The sequence below is a fragment of the Cavia porcellus genome, unplaced genomic scaffold (genome assembly GCF_034190915.1).
Source record: "Cavia porcellus strain 051 isolate PalLab524CR breed Dunkin Hartley unplaced genomic scaffold, mCavPor4.1 scaffold_27, whole genome shotgun sequence".
Lineage (NCBI taxonomy): Eukaryota > Metazoa > Chordata > Mammalia > Rodentia > Caviidae > Cavia > Cavia porcellus.
In genome coordinates this window covers 48,469,109-48,487,041 of record NW_026947510.1, presented here as the reverse complement: position 1 = coordinate 48,487,041, position 17,933 = coordinate 48,469,109, and the positions used below count along the sequence as shown (strand labels likewise).

The 17,933-nt window shown below is 34.5% G+C and overlaps 1 protein-coding gene across 10 annotated transcripts in view; it reads left to right on the top strand.

Moving 5' to 3' along the window:
* Window positions 1-17,933, top strand: part of Sox5 (SRY-box transcription factor 5) — a 921,295-nt gene that overhangs the window by 479,233 nt on the left and 424,129 nt on the right. The gene's annotated exons all lie outside the window — the stretch shown is intronic.

Here is a 17,933-nt window from a genome sequence, read left to right as displayed (position 1 = left end):
TACATTGGTACAGCCCAGGAAAGCTGCGCGGCGTTCGGAACTAATTGTAACTCACTCAGGAAAGTCTTCATTAGCACTACCACACATGGTTACCAGATGTGCGGGCCAGGCAGGAGAGGAGGGCTGAGGCATCCAGAGAAGCGACTGAACCAAGGAGCTTCATTTTAAAACTTAATAATCTGCCTTTTGTTTGCACGTGTATTGTGCTGGAGAAAGAGAGACAAGGGACTTGAGGAAGATGAAATGCCGGCTCACTCATTCATTCTCTGAAAGCTGAATGGAATGCTTTGTCCTCTTCAAAAAGTCAAAACTTTCGGTGACTAGCAAAATGTCTTGGGAGATGTTTCGCTTTCTCCATCGGAGTAAGTGAAAATGACCTAGATTATCAACACAGTTGAATCTTGCTGCCGCCTAACAGCTATAGTTCTAAATTTGAGGTATTAGAATACAGAGTGAACCCAAATCTGTAAGCAATCTGTGGAAAAAAAAAAAAAAGAAAAAAAAGAAAGGAAATCAAAATGATCTTCAGCTTACAAATCTCAAGTGCTTATCATCAAAGAAAAGAAGGGAACTATTTTGCAGTATTTGTCTGCTTCCTTGTTTTTCTTTAGAAGAGGATGAGCCTGCATCTTTAATGTAACTGTTTTCATTACTAATAAAAAATACTAATTCCAGGATCATATAATTAAATATTTTATTTATTTTAATTATAGGATAGTTCCCTAAAAATTAGATTTATTTCTATTCATTATACTCCACAGACAGTAAATGAAATTACAATAACTTTTACGGGTTCTGAAAATGTTACTCAGCGTCTTCCTACACCTGTGTACGTCTACCTGCGGATGTCGAGGATGCTGAAAGTCCATTAAGAGCCACCTGTTTGCATGAAACCTCTTTTTTTTTCTCAGAATGAAGCTCTTTGATGCTGCCAAAATTGTGATATTAAAAAAAAATCACGCGTTGTATTCTTATGAAAAAGATGGCAACTTTAATGAATATTTAGTACCTGGATTTTTTTAAGTTAAAACAAAACAAAACAAAACACTTTGCAATGGTCACATGAGTTTCAGTCTACTACTTTAATGCTGTACCTCCAAAACCTCGGAACCTAAATGACTGTCAAAACCTTGAATATGATAACTGAACAGATAGTTACATTCTGAATAGAGCATAACTTGCAATTTTAGGATAATGTCTTTTTGAATGATGCTTTTATATCTTCCTTTATTAGTCCTGCATTAAAATTATGAAGGCACTTGGAAAAAATTAAAACAAATGAGAAAAGTTACTTTAACTGGTTTTGTGGAAACATCTTTTAGATTTATTACTTATTTACATAAAAGATCCGTTGTTTTTTAAAATCCTTTTGGGGATTATAGAACCACTTCAAATTTTGGTGAAATCTGTGGATCTTACACATGTGCTTGCAGAGAAATGTTAAGTGACCTGGACTTTTTAAAATCTAGCTTTCAACATGAGAATCCCAGGTTAGTTTAGAGCTTTCTAATATTAACAAAAGAAAGGAAAACAGCAAGTTCAGTCATTACCAAATCTAAAATATGTAACTTGCTATATTTAGTACTAGAGAGCACCACTAGAGAGTATAATAAAGAAAATTTCACTGAAGATAAAATGTTGTTCATTAAAGAGTGAAGTTGCTACTGATAGGAAGAAATGTATCTATGCTTCACTTTCTTAAGTTCTAAGAGTCTTTCAGACAGTAACTGTACTTTAGATTTCACTTACACTTGCGGAGAGTTTGTTATGGTTTTATTCATCTAGCCTTCATCTAGCATGGTCTGGTTGAATGAATGAATGAATGAATGAATGAATGAGTTAATTTTAAATGGCATTCAACAGCAGGTGCTACAGTTAACAGCAGGAGATACTAGCACACCAAATTAATTCTACATACAGTATTTGCTATGAAAATATTACCTTTAGTTTTATAAGTGAACCAGCAAAACATATTCAAGCATGAGTATTTGATGTATTAAAGCCTTACTGTAGCAATGTATTGGTTAATGCTGACTGATTTCATTATATTTAAAATTATAAAATACTCAGGTATTTTCTGGAAATACATTATTTACATGGTATTTTAAAATGTAAATTCAAATGGATTTTTAAAATTTAATAATAATACAAGGCAAAACTGATGTTAATAGTGATTTTTTTTTTCTTCCACCATGGTGTACTCTATCATTCTTATGTTGAGTATAATTATTCATGGAAAAATCAAACCCATGTGAAAATATTGATGTTTATAAAATATTTTCTATTACTATTATTTTTTCTATAATTCATTATCTTACTGACATATATGTTATCAATTACCAAATCAAATCTATATACTCTCTATAAGTTGATTTTCATAGTCCTGTTCTTTACTCAAGTTTAGCACTAATGTAGGCCGCATGATTGCTTAATAATAGTGACCTGTTAAATAATCTCCATGCCTGAGCATGTATTCAGTATTTTTCCATATTATGATCCATTTAAAGCATGAATTTGACTCTGCCACACATAATTTTGATTTTTTTCAATCTTTGTTATTAGTACGTTTGCAGCACACAGTGATTAAGTTCTTCATGGAGGAGTTGGTATACGTACATAACATATCTTGATTCTTTGTTCATCCTGTTTCCTTTGTGGATAATACCAGCAGGTCATGACTCTCATTTTAAGTCTTAGCTCTTAACATTTTCCCTACCTAGTAATCTCCAGCTATACTGAGTTACTCAGTTTCTCTGAATCATTTGCACAGTTCTATACCAGTGATTATTATTCTTTTGAGATATGAAACAGTAGGATATTATATATTTTGTGGGTCAGTGTTGAATTCTTGGCTAGAAATTTGTACATGATGTAGAGATCACGAATTTGTGAATTAGAAACTGCATAATGAAAATTAGAGGATAATTTTTTTGTATCTTTTGACCACAAATCTCCCCAACCCTACCCTTGACATCTCCAGCCCCTGGTGACTATCATTTTACTTTCTACTTCTATAAGAAAATGTTTTTAGATTCCACATATAAGTAAGATGATTCAGTATTGATCTTTCTGTGTCTAATTCATTTCACTTAATATAATGTCCTCCAGGTTCATCCAGGTTGTTATACGTGGATATATAGAGATACATATCCATAAAAGAGAGAAATCATATAGGTATATAAAATATATATATATATATGTGTGTGTGTGCATATATAACAACATGTAAATATTTTATGACATTATAAATATACATGTACAAACATGTAAAACTATGTGATATATAAACATATAGCATGTTCATATAATAACTATATATATGTGTACATTACATTTTTGTTATACATCCATTGATGAACACTAAGTCATTTTCATATCCTGGCTTCATGGGAGTATAGATGTCCTCTCCATTTACTGATTTCTTTTTTTTTGTTACTATCTACTCAGAAGTGGGATAGGTGAATCATATGCTAGTGCTATTTTTAACTTTTTGAGGAACTTCTATACTGTTTTCCATAGTGACAGAAAAAATTCTTTACCAATACTTGCTATTTTTTATCTTTTCATAATAGCTAAGTATAACAGGTATGAGGGGGTATTTCATTGTGGTTTTAATTTTTATTTCCCTAATGGTTTGCTATTGAGAAATTTTCTATATAAGACTTCTTCTATGTCTTTGTTCAGAGCATTTGCTCATATTTTTTTTACCTATCTTTTAAAATTAGTTTATTTGTACTTTTTTCTTCTTTCAGTCTTGCTTTCTTCAGTGTGTATGTGTGTGTGTGTGTGTGTGTGTTGAGATAAAGTTTCACTGTGCTGTTTGGGCTGGCCTTGAACTCACTTTGTGGCCCAGGCTGGCTCTGAGCTCACCGCAGTCCTCTTGCCTCTGTTCAGAGTCCAGGGATTATGGGTGTGTATTGCCATGCCTGGCTGTGCTCTTGTTTTTAGTGGAGTTCCTCATGTATTTTGAATAGCTCTTATGCAAATGTTAGGTTCTGCAAATGTTTTCTCACATTCTGTAGGTTGTCTCTTCACTCTGTTGATTGCTTACTCTTTGTGCAGCTTTTTCATTTAATGTGATCCCAACCATCTATCTTTAGATGGTTTTTGTTGCCTGTGCTTTTGTGTTTCCTGAGATCATTGCTCAAGCCTGTGTCATAGAACTTCTCCCCAATGTTTTTGTCACAAAATTTTTATAGTCTTGGGTCTTATATTAATTCTTTAATCTATTTTGAGCTGATTTTGTATGTGACATGAGATAAAAAGCTAATTTTATTGTTTTGAGTGTGGATAACCCATTTTATAGAACAGATAAAATTTTCCTCTCATATATTCTGGGTATCTTTGTTGAAAATTAATTGTTTTTCGTGAGTTCGATCCCTGGTACTGGAAAAAAGGAAAAAAAAAAAGAAAAAGAAAAAGAAAATTAATTGTTTGGAAATACATGACTTTATTCTAGGCCCCTTTATATTCTAGTCTGTGTATCTTTCTTGAATTCTAATACCATGCTGTTTTCATTATTGTAGCTTTGTGATACATTTGAATATCAGGTAATATGATGCCTCCAGCTTTTTTCTTTTTGTTAGATTGCTTTGATGATTCAGGATCAGAGACTAGTTTTGTTTGTGTGACCATTTATGCTTTACACAGTTGACATAAGACAATTGAATGTGATATCTAGAGTCAAAAAGACACAGTTTAAGCACCAGCCTTTCCCCTCCTGTTTGTTGAATGATTGAAAATGTGTCTTAATCCCTGTGTACCTCAGTATCCTTTGATAAAGTGGAGATAAAAATAATACTTGCTTTTGAAATATATGATATATAAAGTAGTGAGAACTAAGTTGAATATGTGAAAGCTGAATAGATATGGCATTTTGAGTTACCAACATTTCTCACTTCTTTAATTAAATAGGGCCAAAAATAACTTATTGAATAAAATATTCAAAGTTGAGTGTCCTACATTAAAAAAAAAAGAACAATCTGGTATATTTTGAATTTTAAGCACTTGTTCCCTAATTGTTTATCTATTGAGAAACTTAGAAAATCATAGGTACTGGGGGAATAAGCAATATAAAATAGTGGTTAATATTTTTTAAATTACAGATTCAATTCAGAGCTTTAAAAAAAGATGTATTCACTGGTCAGGTGAATCTGGTGCAAAATGGAACATTATCTAAAAATAAAAATTGGTGGGAAGTTTTGGTGCATGGTTAATAGTCCATTAAGGTATGCTTAATTGTGGAATAATATTAATGAGGCAGTACTTTAGTTATAAAGGAATATGAGCAGTGGCTAAGCAAAACAGTCAATAGAAAGCAATGGAAATTCTGTTGCATTAAGAGTGTCATCACTGTGTGGGAAAATAATTTCGGGTTTTTTTGCTGTTCATATAAGTATAGTCAGTCACTGTCATTACTAACCAAAATAAAATGAAGTTATTTGTTTTTGAAATATAGTTGATTTTGCTTCTAAATAGCATGAATTTATTTTTGACTTAGATCCTTAACATTTTTGTATTGTGTAAAGTATCATTTCTCTTATTTGTTTTCAGAAAGAAAAAAAATATTTTAAACCCGCTAAATAATATTAAATAGATGTTTGGTGCTAATTAGTGTATGGTTTGAATTATAATTATGTCATCCAAAGGGATTTATAAATATAGTCTGCTTAAAATGTGATTTAGGCTTCAATCATTCACAGAGGCATCCACTCATTATTATTCATTTAACACTCTCTGATTTGAGCTCTACATGTAATCCATGAAAAGATGGAGGGATTTTACTTTTATTGTCATGATTTAATATAGCAGATCTCTAAGTTATCATCCTGTACTAATCCAGGGTTTGTTACAACTTCCTAGAGTCTGCTATTTGATTTTTAAATCAGTCTGTTTATTGTACCAGGAAAGCAGCATGCAAATGCAAGCAGTTAGAAGAAAATGACACATCTTTCTCCTTTCAGGATCATGAGCATATATTTTTCTACTGTCCAAATTTTAGTATAACTTTAGTTGAACAGATTTGCTGTTTTGCTACTTTAAATCTCCAATTCATGACAAATTGTCTTCCATATGAGACCTATTTCATAGATGTCCCCATCTTATATTCACATTATTCTTCTTATGACTTTGCATCTAGTCATTAACTCGCCTTGAGAAAGCATTCACACAGGTTTTGGGAAACATGGTAAGGGAAGTTGGCATTTCATTACCCAGTATCTTGCTGTGCTTCTGCCATAGTAGAAAGTTGTTACAATGACATCAGAGCTGAGAGATGCAAGGGGTATCAAAGTAGACAGTAAATGGTCAAGTAAAGATTTATTACAATAAAAGACATATTGTCATTAACCCTGTCCAATACTTGCCTTTGCTTTGAACACACTTATACCAGTTTCTGAAGCACTTGGAGATATCTTTTATGAGTGTCCTTATTAGGTGTGTGATTAAAATAGATTAGATAGATAGATAGATAGATAGATAGATAGATAGATAGATGATAGACAGATAGAGTGAATGCTGCTTTCAAGTGAAAGGCAGGCTCATAAAAACGTTATGTTGTTTCCTCATCCACTTTATGCACTGTGTCTGACACCATGCATGCGATTCAGAAACCTGGCTTTTCCCTAAAGTTGAAATGACCCTTAAAGACAAATGTTTTGAATCACTTTAGTATATCAGGCAGCTGTGAAAGCACAACTAAAGACACTCACAAAAGAGAACTTCCAGAATTGCTTCAGAAAGTGCCAAGAATGATGGGATAAGTGTGTTGAAAATGAGGAAGAGTATTTTTAGGAAGATTAACAGCACACTGTTTTTGATCACACAACAAATCTAGGAGGATGGATCCATATGACTTGGTCTCTGACTGGGTGCTGAAGTTGATTTGTAAACTTCTAGCTTTGGAATTTCAGTGAACAGAGATGTTATTTATAGAACATTGAAGAAGAAAAAGAGGCAATAATGAACTTAATTTCAAATATGCTGAAATTTAGATGCCTCTGAGCATACAAATGCAGATGAAGGAAGCAGGAGAACCCAGTAGTCTATTGTCAAGAAAGCACCAAGAGCTAATTTTATACTTGAAGTCATTGGAGTAATTAGCACATAAATAAAGGAGAAGACCTAGTGTGGAACAAGAAGAATTTGAAAATTTAGTTTCTGCTTAAAGAGGCTCAGAATTTCAGAGTCCAGAGGAGTACATGAAGTATTTTATAGCGGCAAATATGCCATAGAAGTAAATGAGAAAGTGCATATGTAACTCAGTATCTATTACTTTAATCAATATGAAGTTTTCTTACATCTTAATTCTCCACAAGTGATGTTGATATTATGTGCTACACATGAAATAAAAAATGTAGTTCTCTAAAGAAAAAAGAGATGTTACATTCTTATTCACAGAGTCTTGTATGAGTCTTTGATGGCTGTGCACTGTTCTGTTAATCACTCCGTCTTGTGACAGAGTAATCTTATATTAATTTCACTGCACATTCACTGTGGAGAACTTTGAAGAAGTCTGTACACACAATTTAGGACTCATAAGTAGAGTTAACATTATCTTGATAGTTAAGACCTCACCGACTCCATCTATAATAAGATTTGATTTTCCTAGCCATCAATTATAATCCATGGTGTTTTTGTTTTTTTTTTTTTTTTTTTTGTCTTTTTCATTTTTATCAGTACCGGGGATCGAACTCAGGACCACCTGCTTGCAAGGCAGGTACTTATGCCGCTGAGCTAAATCCCCAGCCCCAATCAATGGGTTTTTAAAAAATATGTTTCCCGATTTCTCTGAAGTTAATGAGTACTTTAAATCAGAACACCTAATTCAGTGTTGGAGAAATTGTTTGCCTGTTAAGATTTTGGCATCTTCTGTATTCCAGGATGAAGGATCCATGAACCATCAATCCCATGGTTCTCCTGCCACAGTCCATTCCTTTCAGAAGCAAAGGACCAGGCTGCTAAGGACAAATTTAGTTTTCCTTTGCTTCTCTTTTCACTATGTGTACTCAAAATATCATGAGATATTTTGGCTTTTCCTCCTACTTTTTTGAGTGTAACAGTGTGGAATTTGGTCTTTAAAACAAAACAAAACCCTACCTTATGTTGGGTTGTTTAGATTCTTAAATTTTATTTAACTCTACTAATCCATTATATTTTAGAGCATGAAATAGAAGGCAAGCCTATTACTTAGGAGCTAAGTATAAAGTTTATAGGGTTCCTGTGCTGCATATTGTGTTCCTGCTAGACAGCTCACCTAAGAACCAGTTTATTTTTTGATTGGCTAAGGAAGACAAAAATTGAATGATAACAAATGAGTACTTTTATTTATTCTGAGGAATTAGGTTTTCAGCGATTGAACATATTCTTATTTTTAAGTGTAATGTTTTATTTTGTGAATTGTCAGATCTACCTTCAGGTAAAGTTTGTTGCCCACTTACTTGTCAGCTGTCAACTAAACTTGGGATTTGGGAGTGTTCTACTCTTCCCTGTAATAAGGATTAGGTACCACTAGGTAGGGGTAGAGAGTATCCACTGCCTGAGAACTCTATAAACACTGGAGGGCCAGACAGAGAGTCACTGCTCTTCCATAGCTAAAATAATATTTTCTTTGGGAAAACGGCTAGCAAATTTATTATGTTAAAAAGTAGAAAGGAGATGTTTAAGAAAGAGAAAGTTGAGTTTGTAACTTTCAGTTCTTTCTCTCTAGACTGGATTCTTTTCATTGTTTATGTAACCTTCAAACCTTTTATATGGGTTTAGAAAAATATGTTTCTCTTCCTTTAGACACACACTAAATCTACCAAGGTCTTGGATTCCAGTTGCTACCCTCTTTGGATTGCAGTCTGTAGATTCTCACCTCTTCATTTCTCATACTTGTATTATCCTTTAAATACAGAGGCTTATACTCCCAAACCATACTCTGATTTTACAGCTTTCTTTTTGCTTTTGTTTAAAAATTATTTACTTTATTTTATTTGATAGACTAACAATAGCATAGTTTAAATGTTAACATATTTTCATAGTCGTCTTTATATTATTACTAAACGTTTTTTTTTAAGTTGTTATTCATTTAAAATTTGGTATGCAAAAGGATTTTAATTATAAAACTCTTCATTGCTTTTGTTATTTTTTATTAATCATATTTTTATATTTACATGTAGCTTTTTATGTTCAGACTTCCTGTTTGTGGAATTTCCTGAAGGGTAGAGACATTCGGTATGGATTACCTATGCTACTCTATTTTTCTCAGTGAAAATCTTCATGCTTAATCTCAAGCATTATAATATTTTAATAATAAGGTGAAATAAAATTCATAGAAATCAAGAATTACAAATTGGATATGATACAGAGATTTATGGTTTTGGTCTTTTTTATGTATTATTTTGAATGCTAACATTATGGACTTTTTATTGTTGTGAAAGCAATTGGGAGTATAATTTGGAATTAATACTTGAATATTATTACACATATTTAGACAGATTTGAATGTAGTAAAATTGAGTCAATCCAACATTTTTTAATTCTGATATTTGAATCTTGAGTAAATATTACACATTTCTATGCTTTCTTAGTTCTGGTGGTCATTTTTAAGCTAAATTACTTTTCAGAGCTGTCATAGCAATAATTTAAGGTTAAATCTACATTGACTTGTCCTGTAAAATTTGGCTTTAATTACTGTGATACAGTGAAATGTAGGTGGAGATTATGTATTTTATTGTCTTAATATAAAATTCAGTGCTATTTTGATAGTTTGAGTGAAATATGTATTATACTGAAAACAATTCTTTCGTAGTTAAAAAAAGTAGAGTTACTGTGTGTAAAATTATGTGCCATTTAGGAAAGCATGTTAATTCCTTTGTGTTAATTCCTTTTGACCATTTTGTATTGAATTCCAAAGTACTGAAGCAATAATTTTCTTTATTGCATTTGAATAACTTACTAAATATTTTTCTTAAAATAACAGTCTAATTAGCTTATGATAATGGGGTATTTAGCTAAGTACTTTATGAAGTTTTTATATTTTAGTATTTTAAGATTTCAGAAGCATAAATCTAACATTTACTTTATGTTTCACACTGGACAGTTTTACTTAGTGCCCTAAATTACATTTTCTTTATATATCTCAAAGACAATTAGAACATCCTTAGGGCAGGCATAGTGCTGGCACTTAGGAAACACTCACTAAATATTTAATAAGTCAATAAATGAGTACCTGTACCTCCTGGCTTGGTTTTTAAAAACGTAAATAACTGGATAAAAATGAAATAATTAAATAGACAAATAAATGTATATATAGTTGTATACAGGACATGCTTAGTGGTGTCACTTTTATGGTTTTTCCATGTCTGTTGTTTTGTGTTTTTGGTACTGGGAATCGAAGTCACGATTTCACACTTGCTAGGCTGGCACTATGCTCCTGAGCTATATCCCTGGCCCTTCTATATCATTTTTCTTTTCTTTTCTTTCTTTCTTTTTTTTTTTTTTTTTTTGGTACTGGGGATCGAACTCATGACCTTGTGCTTAGCAGGCAAGCACTTGAGCCCTGAGCTAAATACCTGGCTTCCATGTCAGTTTTAAGAATAAAGAATTTAAAAGACCCCAAATTTAGCATTGTATATGGTAATGTCAGCTTTTAGTAAGAGGAAAATGAGAATTAGTGATTAATTTGTTCACTTATTTTGTTTACTATCTTTTATGGTGATGTTTCCAAACCAAAAGAGTGAAGAAATTCCATAGTGAGAAAGTCTTTTCTTATCCAATCAGAAACTATAAAACACAAAATGTGTATCATAAAATTATACATTTTTATCTGCAGTTTGGATAGCTCTCTAGGTTTCAGATTGATGTGAAAAAAGTTTTAAATTCATCCAACTTCTGAGGTTTATCTTAAATATGCAGTAGTAATACTACTTTTCTGAAAGGAAATGAAGTAGCTTCAAGAAGAATCTTGAAGAATAATCTGCAAAAAGCTCTGTTGATGCAGCTGTTCTACCATGTGTAACAAACATCTGAATATGCTTCCTGAATGTGCTCATTATTTAATAGTTGCATGTCACATAGGGAACGTAGTTTGCATGAACGCTCCCTGGGAATTATGACTCAGACACATTTGTAACTTTTTTTGTATTCATTGAATTAAAGTGGCAGAGTGTCTTTTTCAAATAGGGTAGATATTTGGATGAAACAATGTCATCACACCTTTAAATATCTCAGTGGCAAAATCGTTACATTCCCTTGCGAAGTCTTACAATCCAAACAACAGCCATATGATTTTAAGGAAGGCATGCCAGCTCTTTACATTGAGTCAGAAGCTATGTGGACGGCATTGATGTCCTTAGTAATTGTGATTGCCATCTTGTAGACTGGTGTTAATTGAAAAGTCATTCATTCATTTGGTGGTATTGAGCAAGCAGTAAATGTACTGAAATGCCTTTAAAAAATCTTTCTGAAGATGGAAATATCTTTCATTACAGAATAGTTCTTACCTTTCTAAGAAGACCGCCTTCTGCAGTTGCTTTTATGACTTTGGAAAGAGAACCCCTGTAGGGTATGCTATCAGTGGAATTAGCCCCACCAGTGTTCTGGAAGAAGTGAATTCTCTTGTGTAAAGAATAGTGCTCAGCGCTGGGAAAACCACGGTGATCTGTTTTGCAACCAATGGAGATCTGGTAGAACATTAGTCAAACTACAATAATAACAGAATTTTGATTGTATCTTGACTTCTTCCCCTTATGGAATTTCCAATGTTTCTTCTGCTTCTGGGATATCATTGGAATCACTAAACATAGTACAGTTTGCTTTTATGTCTAGGTTTTAACCTGCCCTAGCCTCAGCTTGCAGTACTTTCTGTCTTACGGCCTGAGTTTTATGTGTATGTCCTTTCAGATAATTTCAGTGTCATGGGCTTTCAGGTAATTGAGGTCTTGCCTCTGTTTACCCTATTTTTGCTAGGTTCAATTTTTATTTCAGCGCTGAGAAAAAAATATCACTTCCTCAGGGAAATCTCTAATAGCCTCTCTTGAGGTTAAAATCTCAAGTTTTCATGCACTCTCTTTTGTGACACTTATCAGATAATAATTTTAGGCTTACATTCATTTGTTTGATTGCTGCCTATCTTGTAGACTGAACTATAAGGACTGTGACAGCAAAGATGTTGCTGCCTTTTGGTCATCCTCGTATCCTCAGTGCCTAGTATATAGTAAGCACTTAATAAAATTTTATTCAGTAAGAGGATACATAAATGAACGAATAACATATACATAAGAAAATTTTATATTTAGAAAGAAAAGACCTGATAAAGCATTGTGTGAGTTTGCAGATATCAAAGAATTTCTTGAATGAATAAATTCCAGGACACATGCAGGGTAAAACTATTACTGTATTCTGTGAAGAAGGCAGAGGCTGAATGTCTTTCCAAATTATATCAGACAATATGGATCCTCACAGTCCATGGTTAAATAGTTTGTCACTTGTAGAACATTGCAGCGGATCACCTCAGTCAGAAAATACGTTAGCTGTGTATCATTGCCATAAGATACTGGTGCTGATTCCATTAAGCCAAATTCTCATATTACAATCGTCAAAGGTTATACTTTTTTGTCATTTGGAAGAACTGTCTAATTTGCTCAAATTTCATGAGGGAGTATTTGGTCTTGATTACAGAGGACACTGTTGTAATGGTCCTGAGAGTTCACCATTAATGGCACTTTGGTGCTGACAAGGTGAAAAGTGTTAATGCTTCAGTGTAAGTTGTCACATGTTAAAAACCACTTAAATCCCTTTTCCTAATGAGTCTGCCATTCTCAGCCAACTTCTAGCTTTTGTGAAGTTTTTAGAGAGGAAAAACCCAAAAACTCTTGAAAATAGAATGGCTGGAGTAAGGGTAAGAGGCTGTCTATGCTTTTGAGGTCTCCTGAGATACTTAGATCCCTGTCACATCTTACGCAGAATTTCTAATCTAGCCATAGGGGACAGTATTGTCTTCTGATACCATTTATCAAGATTCAAAAGGGGGAATGAAGTTGAAGAGTAATCTTCAGATATTTGGTTTGTGGACTGTACCCTAAATGCAGTTTCACTCGATAGGTACAAGTTACTTTCATTCATCATTTCTGTGCAAATGTTTGGAAGTCAGATAACCTTCCCAATGTTCTGCCAGTGATGTCACCCTAGCGTTGGTTCTGACACTGTGTTGCTGCTAGCAAAGACCTTTCTCAGGAAAGGGAGCAAGCTCTGTAGGCTCTGTGCCAACGGCGTCCGGCATACTCCATAAACCAGCAGTTGTTGGGATGTTTTCTGCAGGGCAGATTTCTTCTTCTTTAATCACTAGTAATAATGAAGTTTTTGTCATATTAAAGGGGAAAGAAGAGAAGTGATTGAGCATAGTTTGAGAGGATGACTGTGCCATCTCTCAGGTCCAGCGACAAGAGGACTACAATGGGTAGCTTTCAGAACTACATATGGTCTTCCTTCCGAGGGAGTTGATTAAGCGACTCCGGATGAAATTGAAATCCTGTGATTTGACCTTTGTCTGGCCTGGGAGGGCTGCAATTCGCATAACAATTTCCTTTTGTTCTTTGTTTGGAGTTATTAATCCAACATGAGCCTCGAATTAATCAGGGGTAGTGCGTAGCTACATTTCTAATTCACAGCTCCGCTGCTTGTGTCTTTTTTAATTAAGGCCGAATGATAGCAGGCCTTAGCCCTGATTGCCACACTTGCTAACCACACATTGAGGGGATGAAGAGGCTAAATAGGCAGAATGAGATTACTTCAAGGTTTGACTTAATTGTCTTCTTCCTTTAAGTAAAGAGCACTGCTTGAATGATGTTAATTCTGGGATAGAAGAATTTTTTTGTGTGTACTACTTGTTTTAATTTTGAAGTAAAGTGCAGAGAAACCCAGGTTTATTTAAGTACCTTCAAGTATGGCTGATGAGATCACGAGATAACTGATGAGATTTCACTTATTGATTTGAAACTGTATTTTACATCTTGATGGGGCATGGAAGGTTGGTTAATTATGAGGCCCACCTCAAAGAACTTAGACCCTTATTTACCTGTAGATTGTATAGAGTTTCATGACTATGATAAGGCAAGGATGTCTTAACATTGACTAGCCAAAAGTTTTAAAGAGTAAATGAATTGAGAAATTGCTGTGATGTGGTATCCATTATCCCAGAATTCAGTATACACTGGTTCTGTCTTCTACTTTGTTCAAAGATTTAATTACTGGAAGGACCTAATTACAGTTCTGCTTCACCAAAATGGCTTTGGCACATGGGGTAGACCGCTGGATGCATGCATCAATGTGAGGTTTTAGTAATAACTTTTTTTCTTTTTGGGAAAAATTTTTAATTGCCTTCATTCCCTCAAATTCTCATATTTTAGAACCAAATAATGTGCAGACATAGATCAAATACTGTTAAGTAAAATTGAACTTTCAGTTGCTGAGTTGCTTAGCATCTCTCTGGAAGAAAATAGTTCCTTATAAGTGGCAAATCAGCTCTGGGGCACTGGGATGCGTTAATTAACCACTAATGTTGTGAACTTGTGAGGATTTTTATGCAACTCTAGAGGTAACTTCCTCTTCCCTCCGTGAGTCCAGCTAACCTAAGAGAAACTAACTCTTCATTATTATATAGTTGAGGCTTGGACAAAGATACAGAGTGGAATAAACACAGCTGTTAACTTCCAGTATGATCTTTTTTCTTTCTGAGATTCAGGTCTTAGAATAAGCAAACGACAAATAAATAACAGGAAGTCAGTCCCAGGGTTTGGATGGTTCCTCTAAACTTTTTTTTTTTTTTTTAAATTCTATAATGCTATATTTACATATTTCAGTTCAAATTCCAGACTTGGTCATTTATTTTGCTGATCTCTTTGAAAATTTGTATGTCTGTATTGTGTGGAGATGTCAGTATGTTGTCCATAAAATTAAAAGCTGAAAAGCCCTTTAAGTGCAATATAGTACTTCAAATTGGTCTTTTCCCATAATTGTCCTCAATATTATATTGTGTTTGTTAATTTTTGACAGAATTATGTGCAAAAGGGAGTATTTCAGACAGTAAAACTTAATTTCTAGTGGACAGAGCACTATATTGGGAAACCGGCAACCTTCTGTCATGTTATAGCTCTGCTCTTAACTTATCCTGAGATCTTTGGTGTTTAGATTTCATTTCCAACTCAGGCAAGGAAACCAGAGTTTCTTCTAATTCTAACTCCCCATGAGTCTAGCACTTTCATCATTATGAGGGCATTGAATCAATATTTCAAATGTGATGATTATTGAGGTTTTAATTCTTATTCTCAGTTCTTTGATAGGTCAATTAAAAACATAGATGCATTTTTCTAAGCATTTGACAAAACAGTAACACACCATGAGGAATATACAGAATGCATTTCATTCTGTGTTTTATGCATAGATGGCATGACCAAAGAGAATGAGCTGAAAAGAATTTGAGATATCAGGTGATAGGTAAATTGTTAAAGGAGGTGAAGAAGGCATGATTAAAGGGGTTCATAGGACCAGAATAATATGTTAAGGAAAATGAGCTAGAAGAACAGAAATGTGATAGGATTGTTGGGAAATGATGGAGTTAGGTTCTGAGTTGATTGAGCGGAGTGGATCCCAGACACTAGTGGGAGGTTCATTTCAAACAGGGTGAAAGATGCTTCAACCTCCGACTCTGCATAGATGACCAGTAGAGAGGTGCAGAAGATGATGTGTGTGGGTGGGCAGGTAGTACATCTGCATGGAAAACGTGGTCACTTAGAAGTGATGAGAATGGTGAAGAACAGAAAGTGATGACGATTCGACAGCTAAAAAGTCAGTGAGAAGTCAGGAGATTCATAAATGGTGTTAAGAACACCAAGTGTGGGTGGGATAATGGCCTGAACTGTGTGCTGTTGTATGATCTTCTCCAGTTGTGTTCAGTTGACCCAAGGCAGTTAAGCAGAAAAGGCAGTTTGTGGGTTGTTCCAGGACTGGGCTTATAGGGGAGGAAATCACAGGGTTAAATAGGAGTTGATATGCCTTGGTGCATACCTCTTATTAATTCTTCAAATAATCACCTTAAACAGAGGCTAGACAGGCTAGGTAAGGCTCAAAGTCAAGCATTCTTTTTCCAATACAATATACAGTCATTTATTACTTAACATATTCCTTTTCATTATGTCCATCATAATTATTATACTGAGTCATCCAAATGAGTTATATGGATGAAAACATTTCTTGTAAGGATTATATTAAGTGCAAATATAAACCTTGTTTGGTTTACATTTTTACAGTAAATGTCAGATCTATGGAATATGCAGAAGCAGAAACCCAGATATTTATGACTACTGAGCCTTTACTTTCAGCGCTGTGCCACAGTCTTTTGCTCTTTCTCTCTTGGCTGAGATGCATATTTGTCCCTTTTGTTAATGTTTGGAAAAGGTGGCTAGCCCTGTGCAAGTCAAGATATTATGGCCACATTTCCAAAAGACTGATGCCAAACTCTTTGGGGTTGTGATACACCCAGATGGTCTTCCTTTTCTGCATTTTTGCAAATGTTATTACCAAATACAACAATTTTTCCTCCAAAGTCATTAGAGCCCATTTGGCACCTTCTCTAATCTGTCCTACTTGTTACCTTTTAATTACTCTGTGAGGGGATCTAGTTGTCTTGTTGTTGCTGAAGGCCAAATGACCAAGGGGTTAATGCTTTTTCTGTCTCTGGCCAATTGGTTTTTAGTCAGTAGTTATTTATGGGGAAGTCCAGGAGCCATTAGTTCTCAAGTATGTGCAGCTGTACTCTTCACAATTACTAGTCCGTAAGCAAATGTGGACTTACTTTTTGTGTTCAGTTGGTATTTTTTTCCCTGATTGGTGAGACAATCTGTTGCCATTTATGAATGATTCTTGTTGATGCAAAACATGGCATTGGATTCTGCTTTATTATTTTGGATTCCATGTTTCAGAGTATGCTGTAATCTTGATTCAGACAAGGCACGAGGGTATGCACCTCCTGTCACTGGTGACAAATTGCTCCTGTATAGCAAAATGTCAAATCTTGTCCACTGCATGTTAGCTGTGCCATTTTCCCTAAAGCAGCAAAGGTGCTGATGATCCTCATTGTGAAATCAGTGGTGGTTGGCCTTGGCCTTTTTTCCTCATGTTCTGTTCTCTTGGACATAAGGTAGAGATTACTATTAATGGTTCTTTCAGTTCCTAGGAGCTCCTCCCTCTGTGCTGTCTTACTGTGATTTTTTTTCTGCCCCCATTCAATGGTAGTCTTTGATGTCACACAAGAGAATACTGTTGGCTAACAGTCTGGAGGCTGCTTCATTTGAGCTAACCACCACATGAAAACAAATGTGATCCATCATATTTCATTAACTAGCAGTCCTCCTTTTGGGTGCCCTTTTTTGATGTCAGAGTTGCATCCTGACAGGAATCAGAAAGATATGTGTGATTAAGAGCAGTAATAATGCTTATTGCATTGTATTGTAAATTACCTTCCCTGGGCCCTGCTACTTTATCAGCCCCGCTGGCATTGGCTCCGGTACATTTTTGACTACTCAGTATATACAGTGTATTAGCGCAATGGAGATCATTATGTGGCCTGTATTTGAGTCATTTTTATTTAAGATGCCAAACAATAAGCTGTTGATTGGGGGAACAAGAGGCGAACAATAATGTTCTGTGTCACATAATACACCACCATTTTCCAGCTTTGCTTTAGAAGGGCCCTCTTTATTGTTTTTGTATAAAAATGGTTCTTAGGAGGAGGAATATTTTGCTGAGGTATGTCATTATTTTGCAAATTTCTATTATCTCATCATGTTGTCTTCATTGTAAATTGCAGCTAATTAGGAACCTAGTTAGAGCCCCAGCTTTGAGGCTGGCTTTTTTGTGAAAAGAGCCCACCGATTACCGCACTACAAGAGAGGA